Below are 18,178 nucleotides of genomic sequence, written 5' to 3'. Positions count from 1 at the left end.
CTATTCCATCACCACAAAGATCTTTAGTTATATGATCACCCTTCACCCACCTCCCCACCACCAGCCTTAGTTCCTGGCAACCTCTAATCTGTTCTCCATCTCTTTATTTTTGTTATTTTAAGAATGTTATCTCAATAGAATGAAACCATAATAGCAGGTAACCTTTTGACTTTGACTCTTTAGTGAGCATAAACCCTTAAGATCCATTGAAGTTGTTACATGTATCGATAGTTTGCTTAATTACTCATCAATTGGTATGTGGTATTCCATGCTATGGATGTACGATAGTTTGGAGCCATTCACCTATTGAAGGGCATTTTGGTTGTTTCCAGCTTTTGGCTATTATAAATTATGTTGCTATGATTTTTTTCAATTGTCATCCACAAATATTTCTTTATAACTTTTTTTAAATCTTGAAGTACTTTCAAATTTACAGGAAAGTTACAAAAGTAGTGCAAACCCCATACAGGAAACTCCAGCACATCCCCATCCTCCCAAGTACCCAGATCCTCCAATTTTAACATTTTTGCACATATGCCATATCATTCTATCAAGCCCCTTGAACACACTATTACCTCCTCCATGGCCATGAAATCTATCCTAACTCTTCCTGAGTTAATTATGCCCAGCTTTTTTTTTTAATTAATTAATTTTTTTTAAATACCAAAAAACACCAAACAAATGCAAGCATTCGTAATTTTTTATCATTCCATTCTACATATATAATCAGTAATTCACAATATCATCACATAGTTGCATATTCATCATCATGATCATTTCTTGGAACATTTGCATCTATTCAGAAAAAGAAATAAAAAGAAAACAGAAAAAAATTCATACGTACCATAACCCCCACCCCTCCCCCTCACTGATCACCAGCATTTCACTCTAAATTTATTTTAACATTTGTTCCCCTATTATTCATCTTTATTCCATATGTTTTACTCATCTGTTGATAAGGTAGATGAAAGTAGCATAGACAAAGGTTTTCACGATCACACAGTCACATTGTGAAAGCTATATCATTATACAGTCATCTTCAAGAAACATGGCTACTGGAACACAGCTCTACATTTTCAGGCAGTTCCCTCCAGCCTCTCCACTACATCTTGACTAACAAGGTGATATCTATTTAATGAGTAAGAATGACCTCCAGGATAACCTCTCAACTCTTTTTGGAATCTCTCAGCCATTGACCCTTTATTTTGTCTCATTTCACTCATCCCCCTTTTGGTAGAGAAGGTTTTCTCAATCCCCTGATGCTGAGTCTCAGCTCATTCTAGGGTTTTTCTCAATCCCTTGATGCTGAGTCTCAGCTCATTCCAGGATTTCTGTCCCACGTTGCCAGGAAGATCCACACCCCTGGGAGTCATGTCCCACGTAGACGGAGGAGGATGGTGAGGTTGCTTGTTGGCTGGAGAGAGAGTATGCCCAACTCTTTATTTTTTTCAGAACATTGTACATACCTATAATATTGTGAGTATTGCCCTGTATTATAATTATTTGTCCTATGTTCTTTACCCTCACTCTATTATAAGTTGTTTGAAGTCACCATTCATATTCAATTTATCTTGAATACCCTCATAGAATCCCAGCATATAGGAAGAGCTAAAAAATATTTGTTAGTTTACCTAACTTAGGCTATTTTTAAAATAAACCTGATTGATTTTTTCTTTTTACTCCCAAGTCTTCTATTTATGTTCCATTCATCCCTGCAATTTGCATACATGTTTTACATTATATAAGAATATGACACATCATCTTGGGTTGTGCATGTTAACATTCACACTTATTTTCTGTTTCAAACTAGTCCTCATAATTATGTTTAAAGTTATATAAAAATAGAACTTGACCAACGTGATAGAATTTTCAGCCACAGCTTTTACTTCATAGATATTTGCAAGTACTAATATATTGAACTTGAATATCCTTGCCTCTGACTCATTATAAAGTTTTGCTTTTGATGGTTCCAGGTCACTATACCATCCTATACCATCCTACACCATCCAGGATAACCTCTCAACCTGTTTATTTTTTTCATGAATAGGTCATTAGGCAAAATTCTGAATTCATAGTTGAATTTTGTGGTAAAGCATTCTTGTGAGATGCTTTCCCAGTCTTATTTTTTTAATTTATTTTTTATTTTTGCATGGGCAGGCACCGGGAATCGAACCCAGGTCTCTGGCATGGCAGGCGAGAATTCTGCCTGCTGAGCCACTGTGGCCTGCCCTCCAGTCTTATTTTCTTGATGTGAGCTCCAGCTGAAAACTTTTTTACTTTGATGTTAGGTTTGACATTTTCTCATTAAAATTGATTAAGGAATTAAAAACCCCCAAAGACTCTTTTATGCTGTGCACACAGAGTGTTTTGTTCGATGTGAAACTGCACATCTATTATAAGTGTTGCTCTTTAAGTGAAGGATTTCTTTTTACATTTTTCATTGAATAACTACTCCAGCAAAAGTTATCTGTTGTTCCCCTAGAGTTTCCTCCTCCTGGTAATGACTTTTCTGTCTGGTTTCCCGGTTTAGGAGTTATTCCTACTCTGAACTAATCTTGGCATGCCAAGGCTGGAGCTCAGCTGAAATCTACTGCAGGTAACTACAGACATAGGGTTCCTTTCAGTGTCGTATAATCATGTTGTTTGAGGATACATTATCAATAAAAGCATTTACATTGATTACACTGACTTAGAATTACACTCCTGTTTAGGTTCTTTCATATGTTTAAAGGTTAGGGCTCTGGCTGAAGATTGTTCCATATTCATCACATAGTGTGAGTTCTCTCATATCATCTAATGACAGAATGATATTTAAGGGCTTTCTCATGGATTTGACATTCATACATTTTCTCTCCACTGTGAGTTCTCTCGTGTTTCCTAAATGAAGAGCATTGAATGTAAGCATTCCTACATAGAAGACCTTCATATGGTTTCTCTACAGCTTGAATTAACTCATGTTGTCTAAAATTAGCACTATTATTGAAGTCTTTACCAAATAGTTGGCATCTATTTGGTTTCTTTCCAGTGTGAGTTCTCTCAAGTTTTCTAAGATAAGAAGATTGACTTAAGGCATTCACACATAGATGGCAACCACATGATTTCTCTTCAGTGTGAATGCTCTCCTGTCATCTCACAACAGCCCTGTTACTGAAGTTTCTCCCAAACAGATGGCAACTATATGGTTTTTCTCCAGTGTGAGTTCCCTCATGTTGTCAAAGGTAGGAAAGTTGACTGAAGTCTTTCCCACATAGATGGCAATCACATGTCTTCTCTTTGGGATGAGTTTTCTCATGTTGTCTGAGACAGAATTACTTTTGAAAGCTTTTCCACATATATGGCAGTCATATGACTTTCTTCTAGTATGAATTTACTTATGTCAACTAAAGAATGACTCATCATTAAGGGTTTTTTGAAATTGTTTGCTCACATATGATTTCTTTCCCATGTCAGTTAGCATATATTGAGTCAGTGTGGATCTGTGAATTAAATCTTCTCCCAAATCATTACTTTCAAAGGGATCCTCTCCAGGGTAAGAGATTTGCTTCGAATGGGTGGTGGATATGTCCTTTGGGAAAATATGTTGCATGACTATCATATCTGGTTTTCTATGGTTATTTTCTCTGCCTGAATTTGGTCCTTGAGAAAATCCTAATACTTCTCTCCACAGTTTCTCTCCTTGTTCCAACTGGGAAATCGTATCTGATTTTCAGAGCTGATACCCTGTTTATGTGGATTTTTTTAGTTCTGTGCTTGTACCAGTGTATGATCGTCAAGTCCCGGGCACACTATGAATGCCAGGTGATTGATATTCTCCAGCATGACATCTTTGAACTGCTTTCAAAGTCCACTCTTCCTGGTGAACTATAACCACATCATTGAGGGTCACTGATTCCAATGGTCACATTGTTAATAGTTCCAAAGCCAAATCTCTTCTTCTGTTTTTTCAGTCACAAACAGCCCAAGCACAGAATTGAAACTGTAGGAAACAGTGAGGGGCCAACTAGATTCTGAGGTAGGTTCTGCAGGAAAGCAGCACTCTCTCTGCTCATCTCCCAAAGTCCTGTACTGCTCATCATTTTCTCTGATGAAATCTAAGCCTGCTTGATTTTTTTTTTTTCTTTTTTTTACATGGGCAGGCACCGGGAATCAAATCCAGGTCCCCAGCATGGCAGGCAAGAATTCTGCCACTGCACCACCATTGCCTGCCCTAAGCCTGCTTGATTTTTAAAAATGTTTTTATGTGAAATACAACATGTATACATAAAAAAGAAAGAAAAAGCAATAATCTTCAAAGTACACTTCAACAAGTAATTACAGAACAGATTTCAGAGTTTGTCCTGGGCTACCATTCCACTATTTCAGATTTTTCTTTATAACTGCTCCAAAACATTGGAGGCTAAAAGAAATAACAATATAGTAAGTTAGTAGTCATAATCGTATGTTGAATTTTATTTTCTCTATTATAACTCCTCCATCTCCCTCTCCTTTGATAATATATAAAATAATATATTCTCCCAATCTATAGGGATCTTTGGTCAATGCCCATTATGACTTTTTCATATTGAGAAGGGTTGTCAACCATAAACGACGGGGATGTAACTAGTTGATAATCCTGGAGAGGCTGGTCCCTCTGGGCTTCAAGATTTATTTGGCTTAGGAACCCTCTGGAAGTCATAGGTTCCAGAAAAGTAAACTTGTGCACAAAACTTCTGTAGCATCTCAGTTAGGGCCCTAGGTTCTCTTAAGAGTTAAGAGAAGTGATGTTGGTTGGGGATTGACGAACCATGGCAATTAGCAATATCTACTGAAGTTTGCATAAGAGTAGCCTCCAAAATAGCCTCTCCACTCTATTTGATCTCTCTTAGCCACAGATGCCCTATTTTATTTCACTTATTTCCCCCCTTTTCCATAAACCAGCTTGATTTTAATAGAAAATTTTCTAATTTGCCAAGCAGTTTAAACACATTTTTAGAGAGAATGTATTTAAAAAAAATTTTTTGGATGATAAGGTAACATGATTATTGTAGCCCACATGGAATATATAGAGAAGCACTTAGAAGAGAATAAGAATTACTTATAAATCTATTACCTGGAGATGTTAGCATTTTGATGTTTATCTTCAGAGGTTTATTTCTGTGCATTCGTGTGTGTGTATGTGTATACAGATACTATTAGAATATACACATATATGCATATTTGCCCATATATAGTTGGATATGTGTAAAACAATGTTAAACATAACTTAAAAAAATCTTTTTATTTTGAAATACTTTCAAACTTACAGGAAAGTTAAGAAATTAAAACAAATGTGGAGAACTCCGTCATACTCATATTATTCCAGGTGCCCAGGTCCACCAATTTTAATATTTTGCCACATTTGCCATGTCTTCCTCCCTTCCTTTCTTTCTTCTATCATCCATCCATCCATCCATTTTTGAATATAGGACTGTAGGTTGCATATGTCATGCTCCTTGAACACTTCATACGCCATGTACAGTTCATAAGAACGAGGATATTCACTTATGTATAGTTCTATTTTGCTAGCTGCTGGAATGCAGTATACCAAGAATGGAATGGCTTTTTAAAAGGGGAATTTAATAAGTTGCTAGTTTACAGTTCTAAGGCCAATAGAATGTCCCAATTTAAGCAAGTCTATAGAAATGTCCAAACAAAGGCATCCAGGAAAAGATACCTTGGTTCAAGAAGGCTGATGAAGTTCAGGGTTTCTCTCTCAATTGAGAAGGCACATGGTGAACACAGGGTTTCTCTCTTGACTGGAAGGGCACATGGAGAATATGGTGTCATCCGCTAGCTTTCTCTCCTGGCTTCCTGTTTCATGAAGCTCCTGGAAAGGTGTTTTCCTTCTTCATCTCCAAAGGTCGCTGGCTGGTGGACTCTCTGCTTCTTGTGGCTATGTCATTCTATTTTGCTCTCTCTGACTCTCTCTCATTCTACAAAATGTTTCCTTTTTTATAGGATTCCAGTAAACTAATCAAGACCCACCTGAATGAATGGAGACAACTAATCCAGCTTAACAACCACTCTTGATTGAGTCACATCTCCAGGAAGATGATCTAATTACAGTTTCAAACATACAATACTGAATAGGGATTAGAAGAAATGACTGCCTTTACAAATTGGGATTAGGATTAAAACGTGGCTTTTCTAGGGTGCATAAATCATTTCAAACAAGCTTATATATCTACCTTAAGTATAGTTATCAAGTTCAAGAAATTTAACATTATACAAGTTTTTTAAAATATATATATATATATATATATATATATATATATATATATATTTTACTTATATCTCCTTTTAGGCTAAAAACATAATATTCATATGATAGTTTTAGTAAAATATACCAATATTATTATACCAATAATACTAATTATTGAATGATTCCATCTACATGACTAGTTCAGTTCATGTGTCAAAATGGCTAGGTTAAGGTGTCCAGTTCATTGGTCAAACAAGCACTGGCCTCATTGTTACTGTGAGGGTATTTCATAGATTTAAATTATCAGTTAGTTGATTGCATCTATGGCTGATTACATCTACTATCAACTAAAGGGATTGCATTTAACAATAATAAAAATCTCATCTAATAAACTCAAGGTCTTAAAGGGAGAACTCATGATTTCAGCAGTCAGAAGGAAGACTTTCTACCTCTGCCTCAGCCAGTCAGTTTCTCCTGGGAGAATGCCTTGGAACCTTCATTGGAGTTCCAACTTATGGCCTGCCCTAAAATCTGTCCTTGTCAATACCCATGGTTGTGTGAGCCAATTCCTATAATAAATCTCATGATGTTTACTCACACACATTCTGTCCTGCTTCTCTTGAGAGCTCTGACTAATACATATTTTGGTACCAAGAATGGTTCTTGAGAAACAGAATCTTAAAGATGAGATTTCTGAATTGACTGTGGGATTTTTGTAATTGGTTCTCTAATCTGATTAGATTAAAAGCCACTAATGACTCTATTTATACTGGACAAGATGACACTTATAGTCCATGATGGTACTTGACAATAGAGATACACAAAATACCACCTTTGAATTCTGTTACTCAAATGCTAATAGGAGGCAATACTCTGGGTGACAGTGTGTTTGATACCTTAGCAGAGTTTTGTGGAGTTAAAATGCATAATGTGACTTCCGGAGAAGATGGCGGCTTAGTAAGACGCGCGGGTCTTAGTTCCTCCTCCAGAACACCTACTAGGGAAGTAGAAACGGTACAGAACAGCTCCGAGAGCCATGAGAGACCAAGAAGACAGCATACCCCATTCTGGAATGGCTGACTGGCTGTGAGAACCCGCTGCGGTGAGATCACCGAGGGGCGCGAGCTTCCCCGGGCCGGGGCGGCAGGCGGCTGGAGTCCCTCCCTCCCTCCTTCCTGGGCCGGCTGGGAGAATTGGACAGGCGATCCCCTCAAGACACGGCGGCTGGCGCCCCCACCCACGCACAGCCCCCCGGACCAGCTGGGAGAATTGTATCGGAGATCCCTAAGCCACGAGACCGGCGACCGGGGTCCTTTCCAAACACGTGGCTTCCCGGTCCAACTGGGAACGATGGGTAGGCACTCACCCAAGCCGCGGCGGCCGGCGCCCCCCTGCCACGCTTGGCACCCCGGGCCGGCTGGGAAATTTGGACAGGCGCTCCCCCAAGCCGAGGAGGCTGGCGCCCCCCACCACGCTTGGCGCCCTGGGCCGACTGGGAAATTTGGACAGGCGCTCCCCCAAGCCATGGAGGCCGGCGACCCTCCCCACGCGCAGATTTCCAGGCCGGCTGGGAGATTCGGATCAGCACTCCCCCAAGCCGCTTCGGCTGGCGACCCTCCCCTACACCGAGAGTTTTCCAAAGTTAAAGGAGCCACAGCATCTTTTACTGGTGGGACCCGCAGACAGACGAGTGCCACGAGCGCCACCTACTGGACAGGATAAGAAAAACAGAGCCCAGAGATTTCACAGAAAAACCTTTCAACCTGCTGGGTCCCACACCCAGGGAAATCTGATTAAATGCCCAGACACCAACAGAAGATAACAGATCACGCTCGGAAAATTGAAGATATGGCCCAGTCAAAGGAACAAACCAATAGTTCAAATGAGATACAGGGGCTGAGACAATTAATGCTGAATATACGAACAGAAATGGAAAACCTCTTCAAAAACGAAATCGATAAATTGAGGGAGGACATGAAGAAGACATGGGCTGAACAAAAAGAAGAAACAGAAAAACAGAAAAAACGAATCACAGAACTTATGGAAGTGAAGGACAAAGTAGAAAAGATGGAAAAAACAATGGATACCTACAATGATAGATTTAAAGAGACAGAAGATAGAATTAGTGATTTGGAGGGTGGAACATCTGAATTCCAAAAAGAAACAGAAACTATAGGGAAAAGAATGGAAAAATTTGAACAGGGGATCGGGGAACTGAATGACAATATGAAGCGCACAAATATACGTGTTGTGGGTGTCCCAGAAGGAGAAGAGAAGGGAAAAGGAGGAGAAAAACTAATGGAAGAAATTATCACTGAAAATTTCCCAACTCTTATGAAAGACCTAAAATTACAGATCCAAGAAGTGCAGCACACCCCAAAGACAATAGACCCAAATAGGCGTTCTCCAAGACACTTACTAGTTAGAATGTCAGAGGTCAAAGAGAAAGAGAGGATCTTGAAAGCAGCAAGAGAAAAACAATCCATCACATACAAGGGAAACCCAATAAGACTTTGTGTAGATTTCTCAGCAGAAACCATGGAAGCTAGAAGACAGTGGGATGATATATTTAAAATACTAAAAGAGAAAAACTGCCAACCAAGACTCCTATATCCAGCAAAATTGTCCTTCGAAAATGAGGGAGAAATTAAAACATTCTCAGACAAAAAGTCACTGAGAGAATTTATGACCAAGAGACCAGCTCTGCAAGAAATACTAAAGGGAGCACTAGAGTCCGATATGAAAAGACAGAAGAGAGAGGTATGGAAAAGAGTGTAGAAAGAAGGAAAGTCAGATATGATATATATAACACAAAAGGCAAAATGGTAGAGGAAAATATTATCCAAACAGTAATAATACTAAATGTTAATGGACTGAATTCCCCAATCAAAAGACATAGATTGGCAGAATGGATTAAAAAACAGGATCCTTCTATATGCTGTCTACAGGAAACACATCTTAGACCCAAAGATAAACATAGGTTGAAAGCGAAAGGTTGGGAAAAGATATTTCATGCAAATAACAACGAGAAAAGAGCAGGAGTAGCTATACCAATATCCAACAAATTAGACTTCAAATGTAAAACAGTTAAAAGAGACAAAGAAGGACACTATCTACTAATAAAAGGAACAATTAAACAAGAAGACATAACAATCATAAACATTTATGCACCGAACCAGAATGCCCCAAAATATGTGAGGAATACACTGCAAACACTGAAAAGGGAAATAGACACATATACCATAATAGTTGGAGACTTCAATTCACCACTCTCATCAATGGACAGAACATCTAGACAGAGGATCAATAAAGAAATAGAGAATCTGAATATTACTATAAATGAGCTAGACTTAACAGACATTTATAGGACATTACACCCCACAACAGCAGGATACACCTTTTTCTCAAGTGCTCATGGATCATTCTCAAAGATAGACCATATGCTGGGTCACAAAGCAAGTCTTAACAAATTTAAAAAGATTGAAATCATACACAACACTTTCTCGGATCATAAAGGAATGAAGTTGGAAATCAATAATAGGCAGAATGCCAGAAAATTCACAAATATGTGGAGGCTCAACAACACACTCTTAAACAATGAGTGGGTCAAGAAAGAAATTGCAAGAGAAATTAGTAAATATCTCGAGGCGAATGAAAACGAAAACACAACATATCAAGACCTATGGGACGCAGCAAAGGCAGTGCTAAGAGGAAAATTTATTGCCCTAAATGCCTATATCAGAAAAGAAGAAAAGGCAAAAATGCAGGAATTAACTGTCCACTGGGAAGAACTGGAGAAAGAACAGCAAACTAATCCCAAAGCAAGCAAAAGGAAAGAAATAACAAAGATTAGAGCAGAAATAAATGAAATTGAAAACATGAAAACAATAGAGAAAATCAATAAGGCCAGAAGTTGGTTCTATGAGAAAATCAATAAGATTGATGGGCCCTTAGCCAGATTGACAAAAAGAAGAAGAGAGAGGATGCAAATAAATAAGATCAGAAAGGGAAGAGGAGACATAACCACTGACCTCACAGAAATAAAGGAGGTAATAACAGGATACTATGAACAACTTTACGCTAATAAATAAAACAATGTAGATGAAATGGACGGGTTCCTGGAAAGACATGAACAACCAACTTTGACTCAAGAAGAAATAGATGACCTCAACAAACCAATCACAAGTAAAGAAATTGAATCAGTCATTCAAAAGCTTCCTAAAAAGAAAAGTCCAGGACCAGACGGCTTCACATGTGAATTCTACTAAACACTCCAGAAAGAATTAGTACAACTCTCCTCAAACTCTTCAAAAAAAATCGAAGTGGAGGGAAAGCTACCTAATTCATTCTATGAAGCCAACATCACCCTCATACCAAAACCAGGCAAAGATATTACAAAAAAAGAAAACTACAGACCAATCTCTCTAATGAATATAGATGCAAAAATCCTCAACAAAATTCTAGCAAATCGAATCCAACAACACATTAAAAGAATTATACATCATGACCAGGTAGGATTCATCCCAGGTATGCAAGGATGGTTCAACATAAGAAAATCAATTAATGTAATACACCATATCAACAAATCAAAGCAGAAAAATCACATGATCATCTCAATTGATGCAGAGAAGGCATTTGACAAGATTCAACATCCTTTCCTGTTGAAAACACTTCAAAAGATAGGAAAACAAGGGAACTTCCTTAAAATGATAGAGGGAATATATGAAAAACCCACAGCTAATATCATCCTCAATGGGGAAAAATTGAAAACTTTCCCCCTAAGATCAGGAACAAGACAAGGATGTCCACTATCACCACTATTATTCAACATTGTGTTGGAGGTTCTAGCCAGAGCAATTAGACAAGAAAAAGAAATACAGGGCATCAAAATTGGAAAGGAAGAAGTAAAACCATCACTGTTTGCAGACGATATGATACTATACATCGAAAACCTGGAAAAATCCACAACAAAACTACTAGAGCTAATAAATGAGTACAGCAAAGTAGCAGGTTACAAGATCAACATTCAAAAATCTGTAGCATTTCTATACACTAGCAATGAACAAGCTGAGGGGGAAATCAAGAAACGAATTCCATTTACAATTGCAACTAAAAGAATAAAATACCTAGGAATAAATTTAACTAAAGAGACAAAAAACCTATACAAAGAAAACTACAAAAAACTGTGAAAAGAAATCACAGACCTAAATAGATGGAAGGGCATACCGTGTTCATGGATTGGAAGACTAAATATAGTTAAGATGTCAATCCTACCTAAATTGATTTACAGATTCAATGCAATACCAATCAAAATCCCAACAACTTATTTTTCGGAAATAGAAAAACCAATAAGCAAATTTATCTGGAAGGGCAGGGTGCCCCGAATTGCTAAAAACATCTTGAGGAAAAAAAACGAAGCTGGAGGTCTCGCGCTGCCAGACTTTAAGGCATATTATGAAGCCACAGTGGTCAAAACAGCATGGTGTTGGCATAAAGATAGATATATCGACCAATAGAATCGAATAGAGTGCTCAGATATAGACCCTCTCATCTATGGACATTTGATCTTTGATAAGGCAGTCAAGCCAACTCACCTGGGACAGAACAGTCTCTTCAATAAATGGTGCCTAGAGAACTGGATATCCATATGCAAAAGAATGAAAGAAGACCCGTATCTCACACCCTATACAAAAGTTAAATCAAAATGGATCAAAGATCTAAACATTAGGTCTAAGATCATAAAACAGTTAGAGGAAAATGTAGGGAGATATCTTATGAATCTTACAATTGGAGGTGGTTTTATGGACCTTAAACCTAAAGCAAGAGCACTGAAGAAATAAATAAATAAATGGGAGCTCCTCAAAATTAAACACTTTTGTGCATCAAAGAACTTCATCAAGAAAGTAGAAAGACAGCCTACACAATGGGAGACAATATTTGGAAACGACATATCAGATAAAGGTTTAGTATCCAGAATTTATAAAGAGATTGTTCAACTCATCAACAAAAACAGCCAACCCAATTACAAAATGGGAAAAAGACTTGAACAGACACCTCTCAGAAGAGAAAATACAAATGGCCAAAAGGCACATGAAGAGATGCTCAATGTCCCTGGCCATTAGAGAAATGCAAATCAAAACCACAATGAAATATCATCTCACACCCACCAGAATGGCCATTATCAACAAAACAGAAAATGACAAGTGCTGGAGAGGATGCGGAGAAAGAGGCACACTTATCCACTGTTGGTGGGAATGTCAAATGGTGCAACCACTGTGGAAGGCAGTTTGGCGGTTCCTCAAAAAACTGAATATAGAATTGCCATATGACCCAGCAATACCACTGCTAGGTATCTACTCAGAGGATTTAAGGGCAAAGACACAAATGGACACTTGCACACCAATGTTTATAGCAGCATTATTTACAATTGCAAAGATATGGAAACAGCCAAAATGTCCATCAACAGACGAGTGGCTAAACAAACTGTGGTATATACATACGATGGAATATTATGCAGCTTTAAGACAAGATAAACTTATGAAGCATGTAATAACATGGATGGACCTAGAGAACATTATGCTGAGTGAGTCTAGCCAAAAACTAAAGGACAAATACTGTATGGTCCCACTGATGTGAACCGACATTTGAGAATAAACTTGGAATGTCATTGGTAACAGAGACCAGCAGGAGTTAGAAACAGGGTAAGATAATGGGTAACTGGAGCTGAAGGGATACAGACTGTGCAACAGGACTAGATACAAAAACTCAAAAATGGACAGCACAATAATACCTAATTGTAATGTAATTATGTTAAAACACTGAATGAAGCTGCATCTGAGCTATAGTTTTTTTGTTGTTGTTTGTTTGTGCCTTTTTGTTATTATTATTATTTTTTTTTATTTTTTTCTCTATATTAACATTCTATATCTTTTTCTGTTGTTTTACTAGTTCTTTTCCTAAATCGATGCAAATGTACTAAGAAATGATGATCATTCATCTATGTGATGATGTTAAGAATTACTGATTGCATATGTAGAATGGAATGAGTTCTAAATGTCGTGTTAATTTCTTTTTTTTCTTTAATTAATAAAAAAATGCATAATGTGTTGGGAGATAGTTTTTAAACACACTGGATACAGTTGTTAAAGAAAGGAAGGAAAAAAGTTTAATTTCCCAGCTCAGGCACTACATGAAAGACATGAAAATTTCTATGTGTGTCCTGAACAAAACTATTATTTTGTGTAGTCACAGACTTGAGATTTCTAAAAACCAGACCTAGAGTCTCACTGTGTGAGTGGCTGAATTAAAACATCAATTGAAGACTTCTGGGAAGATGGCAGAGTAATGTAGGCTGGGTTCACTTCTGCTCCATAGTACAAGATAAGGGAAAGGAAAAAAATGACCAGCTGCCCAGAAGGTGAGTGACTGAAGAAGGTGTTCAATATTTTATAGGGAAGAGACATGTGGGGAGGTCAGGACAGGGAGAGTAGGGTGGTTCTGTTCAGCTGTGACCCCCACTGGGGGCAGGCAGTGGTGTGCCAGGAAGTGTGGATCTGAGGGAGTGAACTGTCCCTCCGCTGCAGCCTGCTTCACCTACTGGCTGGAGAAAGCTCCCCGTGTGGCTTTGCAGCTGGCAGCACCTGTGGGGAGCTCAGAGGTATGCCTAGCTGTCCATTGTGAAAAGCTGTGCCCTGAATAGCTGTTCCACCAGGCATGCTACAAATAGCTATTCCATCAGGTGTGGTGAATGTCAGATCCCCTGGGAGCTGCAATCAGACGCTCTACCAGGTACTGGGATCAGCTACCTTGTCCCCCACCCTGGGACTAGCTACCCCACTGCTGCATGCCAGAAGCAGCCCCCCACCATGCATGCCATCTTTCCAGCTAGCTGGTCACTGCTTTGTTGGGAAGGGACAGCCTGAGAGGAGGAGATACCTTAGGGGTGCCACCTGCTGGAAAGAAGTGGTAAGTGCAGTCTGGCAAACTCCATATCTGCCTAGTTTAAAAAAAATTATATTATTATTTTTTATTTACGATATATCTTGGCTTATCTCCTTCTGACTTCAGCGCCTACTTCTGAGGTTTATTTCTGAGGTTGGTGCATGGGCCGGGAGTTGAGCCTGGGTATCCTGCATGGCGGGTGGGTGTTCTGCTACTGAACTACCAGTGCATCCCTGTCCAGCTTTTAATAGACCCTCAAGTAGAATTGTACCCCCTATATGAGATCCAGACCTTGGTTTGGTGGGGAATTACTGACAAAGCAAGTACAAAAGGGAGCCTTCATGCAAAACCAAGTAAATACAAATTTTAGATGACTGAAGGAAACCAACTTGCAAAATAATCTTATTAAGATTATTAAATTCCCTGAACAAAACAGAAAATCACAAAGCATGTGAATATCCAGGCAGAAATGGTCCAGCCAAATGACCAAATTACAACATTGGTGGGGACACAGAATACAGAACAACTACTCGAGGATATTTATAAAGAAATAAAGGATATCAGGAAGACACAAGAAGAACATAAAGAAGAAGTTGAAAGATTAAATTAAAAAATAGCAGATCTCACAGAGCTAAAAGATACAGTAGCCCAAATTAGAAATATACTGGAGACACATGATAGCAGATTTAAAGAAGCAGAAGGAAGAATTAGCTAGAAAATAGAACAATTGAACTAGAGCACACAAAAGTATGATTGTCAAGAAAGATGGAAAAAGTAGAAATGGATCTTAGGGGAATGACTGACAATAAAAGGCACACAAATATAAAAACCACTGGTGTCCCAGAAGGAGAGAAGAGTAAAGGGCTGGGGAGGTTAATTGAAGATATATAATCAGGGAAAACATCCCCACCCTTATAAAAGACTAAAATATGCAAATCAAAGATGCCTACCAAACCTCAACTAGAATAAATCCAAATAGGCATACTCCAAGACACATACTAATCAAACTGTCAAATATTGGAAAGAAGTAGAAAGTCCTGAAAGCAGCACGAGAAAAAAATGATGTACTACGTACAAGAAAAAACACATAAGACTGAGTTAAGACTACTCAAACAGCACCAGAGAGGCCAGAAGGCAGTGATATGATATATTTAAGATCCTGAATGAGAAAAGCTTCCAGCAAAGAAGTCCTTCAAAATTGAGGGAGAGATTAAAATCTTCAAAAACAAAGACTAAGTGAACTAGTCACTAAGATATCTGCCCTACAATAAACACTAAAGGCGGTCCTGTCAGCTGAAAAAAAAAGACAGGAGAGGGAGGTCTGGAGGAGGGCAAAGAATCGAAGACTACCAGTAGGGGTGTGGTAGTTAGGTTCAGGTGTCAACTTGGCCAGGTGAAGGGGTCTAGTTCTGTCGCTGTGGACATGAGCCAATGGTATGAGAATCTCATCTGTGCTCATTACATCTTCAGTCAGCTAGGAGGCATGCCTGCTGCAGTGAATGACGTTTGACTTAATTGGCTGGTGCTTAAATGAGAGAACTCAACGTAGCACAGCCCAAGCAGCTCAGCATACCTCATCTCAGCACTCGCAGCTCTGCCCAGGCCTTTGGAGATGCAGAAAGAAATCACCCTGGGGAAAGTTGTTGGAACCCAGAGGCCTGGAGAGAAGGCCAGCAGAGATCACCCTGTGCCTTCCCACGTAAGAAAGCACCTCAGTTGAAAGTTAACTGCCTTTCCTCTGAAGAACTAACAAAGTAAATCCCCTTTTATTAAAGCCAGTCTGTCTCTGGTGTTTTGCATTCCAGCAGCTAGCAAACTAGAACAAAGGGTAATTAAAAGAGTAGAAAAAGAGAAAGGGAAAAGAATATATAGATCTGAAAAATAAAAACTAAAGGATAAGATGGTAGATTCAAGGACTGCTTTTAATTCAATAACTTTGAAAGTTAACAGACTAAATTTACCAATTAAAAGATACCAGTTGGCTTTTTCGCAACGGGTTTGCCACCAGAACACAGGTGTCATGAAAGCCATCACTACATCTTAAGCCAAAATGGGAAAGGAAAAGACTCATATCAACATTGTCGTTATTGGACACGTAGATTCGGGCAAGTCCACCACAACTGGCCATCTGATCTACAAATGTGGTGGAATCGACAAAAGAACCATTGAAAAATTTGAAAAGGAGGCTGCTGAGATGGGTAAGGGGGCCTTCAAGTATGCCTGGGTCTTGGATAAACTAAAAGCTGAACGTGAGCGTGGTATCACCATTGATATCTCCCTGTGGAAGTTTGAGACCAGCAAGTACTATGTGCCCATCATTGATGCCCCAGGACACAGAGACTTTATTAAAAACATGATTACAGGCACATCTCAGGCTGACTGTGCTGTCCTGATTGTTGCTGCTGGTGTTGGTGAATTTGAAGCTGGTATATCTAAGAACGGGCAGACACGAGAGCATGCCCTTCTGGCTTACACTCCGGGTGTGAAACAACTAATAGTTGGTGTTAACAAAATGGATTCCACCGAACCACCTTACAGTCAGAAGAGATACGAGGAAATTGTTAAAGAAGTCAGCACCTACATTAAGAAAATTGGCTACAACCCTGACACAGTAGCATTTGTGCCAACTTCTGGTTGGAATGGTGACAACATGCTGGAGCCAAGTGCTAATATGCCTTGGTTCAAGGGATGGAAAGTCACCCATCAGGATTGCAATGCCAGTGGAACCACGCTGCTTGAAGCTCTGGATTGCATCCTGCCACCCACTCGTCCAACTGACAAGCCCTTGCGTCTGCCTCTTCAGGATGTCTACAAAATTGGTGGTATTGGTACTGTACCTGTGGGTCGAGTGGAGACTGGTGTTCTCAAACCAGGCATGGTGGTCACCTTTGCTCCAGTAAACGTTACAACTGAAGTCAAGTCTGTTGAAATGCACCATGAAGCTTTGAGTGAAGCTCTTCCTGGGGACAATGTGGGCTTCAATGTCAAGAACGTGTCTGTAAAAGATGTTCGTCGTGGCAATGTGGCTGGTGACAGCAAAAATGAAGCTGGCTTCACTGCTCAGGTGATTATCCTGAACCATCCAGGTCAAATCAGTGCTGGCTATGCACCTGTGCTGGATTGTCACACAGCTCATATTGCTTGCAAGTTTGCCGAGCTGAAGGAGAAGATTGATAGCCGTTCTGGCAAGAAGTTGGAAGATGGTCCCAAATTCCTCAAGTCTGGTGATGCTGCCATCGTTGATATGGTTCCTGGCAAGCCCATGTGTGTTGAGAGTTTCTCTGACTATCCTCCTCTGGGTCGTTTTGCTGTTCGTGATATGAGACAGACAGTTGCTGTGGGTGTGATCAAGGCAGTGGACAAGAAGGCTGCTGGAGCTGGCAAGGTCACCAAGTCTGCCCAGAAAGCTCAGAAAGCTAAATGAATATTACCCATAACACCTGCCACCCCAGTCTTAATCAGTGGTGGAAGAACGGTCTCAGAACTGTTTGTCTCAATTGGCCATATAAGTTTAATAGTAAAAGACTGGTTAATGATAACAATGCATCGTAAAACCTTCAGAAGGAAAGGAATGTTTTGTGGACCATTTGTTTTCATGTGGCAGTTTTAAGTTATTAGTTTTTAAAATCAGTACTTTTTAAATGGAAACAACGACCAAAAATCTGTCACAGAATTTTGAGACCCATTAAAACAAAGTTTAATGAGAAACCTGTGTCTTCTTTTGAAAGATCAGCCTTGAATTGCTTAGGCAAAAGACTTAACCTATTCTTGATATTCCATCTGCGGAAATTTGATGGTTCAGGGTAAAGTTTTGTTGGGACAAAAATCTAAGGTTTTTTTTTTCCGCCTCTAAGGGGAAGGGATCAGGACGTGACTTAAGCTGTTTTAAGCATTTACTAAAATGCAGTGTTTTGTTGGTTGCAGCCTTGGTTAGTATGGAAAAGCAGAGGGTAATTTGTAATGTTTATAAGCTTCCTTAGGCCAACTTCTGTAATAAAGACCATGTGTTGGATATAG

At 39.2% G+C, this 18,178-nt stretch overlaps 1 protein-coding gene and 1 pseudogene across 10 annotated transcripts in view; both read left to right on the top strand.

Annotated features, from left to right (window-relative positions):
• The window catches only part of LOC143691340 (maestro heat-like repeat-containing protein family member 1), a 180,858-nt gene that overhangs the window by 45,477 nt on the left and 117,203 nt on the right, over positions 1-18,178 (top strand). The gene's annotated exons all lie outside the window — the stretch shown is intronic.
• On the top strand, positions 16,164-17,869 carry LOC143691339 (elongation factor 1-alpha 1 pseudogene; annotated as a pseudogene).

This window comes from Tamandua tetradactyla, chromosome 7 (assembly GCF_023851605.1).
Source record: "Tamandua tetradactyla isolate mTamTet1 chromosome 7, mTamTet1.pri, whole genome shotgun sequence".
NCBI lineage: Eukaryota > Metazoa > Chordata > Mammalia > Pilosa > Myrmecophagidae > Tamandua > Tamandua tetradactyla.
This window is presented reverse-complemented; position numbering and strand designations above follow the sequence as displayed.